This window comes from Halyomorpha halys, unplaced genomic scaffold (assembly GCF_000696795.3).
Source record: "Halyomorpha halys isolate HHAL.00 unplaced genomic scaffold, Hhal_1.1 Scaffold8735.1, whole genome shotgun sequence".
NCBI classification, from domain to species: Eukaryota; Metazoa; Arthropoda; class Insecta; order Hemiptera; family Pentatomidae; genus Halyomorpha; species Halyomorpha halys.
The window spans coordinates 666-5,499 of NW_027112490.1; the positions used below are offsets into that span (position 1 = coordinate 666).

At 29.1% G+C, this 4,834-nt stretch overlaps 1 long non-coding RNA gene across 1 annotated transcript; it reads right to left on the bottom strand.

Annotated features, from left to right (window-relative positions):
- Window positions 1-714: 714 nt before the first annotated feature.
- Window positions 715-2,477, bottom strand: LOC136796490 (uncharacterized). The gene is made up of 2 exons (XR_010844200.1): window positions 2,374-2,477; window positions 715-916 (listed from the first exon to the last, which is right to left on the bottom strand). It is a non-coding gene; the product is annotated as an uncharacterized lncRNA (long non-coding RNA).
- Between the last annotated feature and the right edge of the window lie 2,357 nt (window positions 2,478-4,834).

Below are 4,834 nucleotides of genomic sequence, written 5' to 3' on the forward strand. Positions count from 1 at the left end.
TTTTTTTTATTTTAGATAATAATAGTTTTCAATAATTCCAGGATTTTACTATAGGAATGTATCTTATTGGACACATTTGCACCCTAAGAGCAGTGGTTCCCAACCAGGGCAGAATTTTCTCACCTTCTTCCAGGGGTTCTGTGAAATAATTTAGGAATAGGTTATTCCATGTCAACTCAACACAGTTTTGAACCTTGTACTCTCATATTTTCTACAATTTTACACTGGCTTTGTGTAGGTATCCAAGCCTTTCTTAGCTTTTGCTGAAAATACAGCATTTGATTTCATTAGTATCAAACGATAATGCCTGGCCCTTGACCTACTTCTGAAATTTCCCTACTAGCACCATAAGGGTTCCGCTGCCAACAAAATGTTGGGAACCATTGCCTTAGAGTTTAATTAGCAAGTCTTCTTAATATATTTCTTAATATCAAGAATTGAAAACTTGTGTATTACATGATCTATCCTCAAAATGAACCTAAGGGTAACTCAAGCAGAAGTTAATTTCCTGCAGTTGGGTTTGGATCAAACTGTAATAAGAGCCCACATCTGATATCACTATGACAAAAGTGATTAATCAATAGTTAAGTTTTAAGGATTAAACAATATAAGAAACATTACAAACAACAAAATTTTAAGAAGCCAAATGAGTTCAACAAATTTAATAAGACACAAATGGTGTATAATAATACAACTATGAAAGATAAAACCTACTTTGAGAAGAAGTTCTTTTGTATAAAGATGATGCACCCTAAAATGTCGATCCAAACTAACAGATGCTATATAAGGTTCCTCTTCAGAACATGCAATAGCTTTAATTCCACCAACAAATCCCTTATACTTGTTCATCACAAGACCTCGACTGCGTAGATCTACAAGATTCATCTGGCCACTGCCACTTCCAACTATCACGTGACTAAAATAAAATTAAAATTAATAATATAATTTAAATACTTAATCAAATAATATTAATATTAATTACACTGTTAAATAGTACTGTCATATTAACATTTCTTATCACACAGGTTGTAATAAGCCTTAACCAAGACAAAACTTCAGGAACCAATTTCACATTCAATATACAACAAAAAGTTACTAAAATTTTTAAACTCTTAATTTTGATTAATTTATTATGTAATTTTTTCTCATTAACATGGTTATAACTCAAACTAATCAATAAGTTTAACCTACCCATTTGAAAAAGCATGACTGTAGTATTTATTAAATGTGTTCATGTATGATCCTAAATTAAAGTAAATGATAAAATTAGGAATTTGCTAAATTCACAAATGATGATCATATTTCTGTCGATTTGTTTATCATTTGGTTTAATAATGAGTATAATAAAAATTTTTTTTTAAAAATGTGTGATGATTTCACTGGAAGACAGGCTTTGTACAATAGCTCTCAGTCAGACAATCAGGAAAGTGAAAAGCGTTTTGAGCAGTAATAGGACACAAATTTAACAGTGAGTGACTAAATGTACTCAATCAATGACTGAAGAGAAGTTTATGAAAATTATCAAAAAATATATCAAAGGCATTGTTTTTATAATTTCAAAAGATGAGAGGTGAGAGAAATATCTTATTTGAAATAATTTTACTAGCCAAAGCTCAAATGGTTTTTCATTGTTTTAAAGAAAAAGAACATTTTACTATGAGCTAAGGTTGGTTAGACTAAAAACTAAAGATTTAAACAACCGATTCAAGTGCATTTGATTCATCTGAAAGAAGACTTGATGAGATAATTTAATGTGACAATATTTGTAATTTGATTCTATTTTCTCGATACTAATTACTTTTTATCAGTATTATCAAAAGTTGGTATGATGAGGTACTTTTGATCCATTTTAACTCAATTAATCAAAAATCTACAGCAAATAAATTTCCTACAGTTAAAGTCATTTTTATTACTTACTATATGATTTTATTTTGAGTTTTATCTAATTAAAATATTGAAAAATAAACTTTTTATTTCAGACACACTGGATTCTAACCAGGATTTTTATTGTCTAAAAAATGTTTTTTAATCAATGCAACATAATATTTTGTGGTTTTGAAAATACGGATTCTTCATACTGAAAGCCATCTAACAAAATGTCATCAATAAACAAATACATTAATTGATGGAGATTCAATGAGAAAAAAAAATTAAAAATAGAATGGATAGATAATAAGCTGGATAGTACGTATAGTCCTTGGAGTAATACTATTGATAACTATAAAATAGGTACATTATAATAAAAGAAAAGTTCAAACTAGGGAAATTAAGAGTCAGGTAAGATAATTAAAAACAAAGTTATTAACTAAAACCTATTAAGTATAAGATTTTTCAATACTTCACATAAACATTTAAAGGAATTGATATACTGACTGTTCTTTACTGGAACATGAAATACAAGTCAGGGCCTGTTCAGGTACTTGGACACTTACAACAGGTCTTCTTGTGCAAGTGGATGGATCATACAACCTTACCTACAGAAGAAAAATTTATATATTATTTGTTAAAAATTCAACAAAAATAATTCTCATTATAATTATATTTAAGAAACAATAAGAGCTGTAACACTTAGTCTTGTTAAAAAAATTTTTCATTTTCATTTGTTTAAGTGTTGATAAGTCATGTGTATTTATCAAAGTTAGTAACACTGGTATAGTGAGTCTCCCCTCCAGACCATATCAAACCTTACCAGGAACAAATCAAGAGGCAGTCCAGAAATTGGTAACACCCAACCACTCAGGGATTGGATAAGTGCTTAGAATACTTAAAATGCTTCCCCCCCCCCCATTCTCTGACTCCTAAGTTACAAATACAGGAGGTTACCCGTTTATTTATGTTATCCTTTATCTTTGACTGGGATCATTTCTTATTGATTTTTGTTATACTTTATGGACAAATTTATTGAAAACTCTGTCCTGACTTTCTATTTAAGAATCTATTATCTTCCAAAAAGCCATTTTTGAGATTTGATAATCGTTGGAATTCAGAAAAAAAAACTGTTTTTTTTTTTTAGTTTTAAATTAGTTGTAAAACAACTTTCTTTACTTTAATGTTTTAAAATGCAGTATATTTGGTCCAAGAATGGGATTAACTTATGCAGTAATTTATGGCTTTTCATAACAGAGGAAACATGGATGGGACACTTCTCAGCCTGTTTTAATGAATTTAAATACATTCATAATTATGTTTTTGGTTTGAGAGTGGATAGTTTTCCCTCTTATCTTAAATATTTTGCAATTTTAATGAAAAATAGTTCTGAAAAAACTGATACGAGATGAAAAATTTCTATTTGTAAAGTTGCAGAAGTAGGTCAAGGAAAGGAGAGGAAAGGAAAGGGAGTCCAGTCAAATGAGTAGGTATGTCCAACAACCACTTCTCACTACCCAAAACTGTCGGGAGTAAAGGCAGTACTGGATTTTAGAGGGAATAAAAAGTACTATGCATGCTCCGTACAGTCAGCAGTGGTTGATGAAACAGAACTAGTGGAGAGAAGAGTGGGGGAGGAAGGGAATGTTTGCAACTGTGCATCTTTCCCATCCCTTTACCCACAAGCAATCTCATCTTATTGTTAGATGTACGATACTTATTGCTTTACACTTGGAACACAAGTGTATAAGTACTTTTAAATACTCAATTGAATTAACATTTATTCGTAACTTTTCAATATATGGAAAACCGTATGCATTACAAACTGAACACCATTTTAACTCAATGTGGATAAAGCAAAGTATACTTAAAATTATCTCATCTAACAAGCTCTGATAAACATCACTAGGACGAACCTTAAACATTTCATGTAATTTGTTTTTCTTTTTTAATTGTTACATTAGAAAATTAAATTTTTTTCCCCATTATTTCTGTTTATTTTACCTTTCTTTTATTAATCATTACATATTGATTTATTTCATAGTCAGCCAAAATGTGTAATATCATTTTGATACAGTTATTATCCTTTATGCGCAGAACCTGTTTGCATAAATGATTACAGAACACTCTTACAGTTTCTGTTTCAGTTACTGTTTGTGGGAAAAAATAGAAAAGTGAAATAACAATAAATACGACATAAGGATATTGAATACTTAGAGACATGTGAATGTACATACTAATAACAGATGTAATGAGATTGCATAGATGTATCTCCTGTTTCAATTTTGAGTCTGTAACTAATATTTTTATTATGTTAGATACATTTCTCTGAAACTTTAATATAAACATTTGTAGACAAACGTCCTTGTGACATTAAGTAGTTACCCTTCCAATATATAGTTACATCTATTAAAGGAAAATATTTTTAAAATGTAGTTATATTGTCTCTAATTTATATTTATATTATAGTGTCTCTAAGCCCTCAATATGCTACCAGTAACAACAAAAAAACTTTCTAACTACATTTTCCTCAGTATATACTCGTATTATTAGTAATGATATTTATCATTTCAATTTTATTTAGTTATTCCTAAATAAGAAAATTATTATAAGTATTACTATTATATTTCTGTATCTTTCTCTTATTATTTTTCATTTTTCATCATATCTTTGTAACTATTTCCTTTATACGCGATGTATTTGAAATAGAAATATAGCCGTTAAACGGCTGGCCACCTCCTCCCCACTTCTGCTTCATTGTCGCCTTCTGTTCAACCTTTCGCTTTGAACAGGTAGGTTGGCTCTGATTTGTTCTTTGCTCATTTTATATCATTATTATTATTTTTATTTATATTTATTCTTTCAAAACATTTATTTAATCTCTACTTTCTTCTTTTTTTTTTTTTCTTTTTCCTGTATTATTTTTGTTTTATGTACATCTCCTGTACTTTTTTAACTGTATATTTTA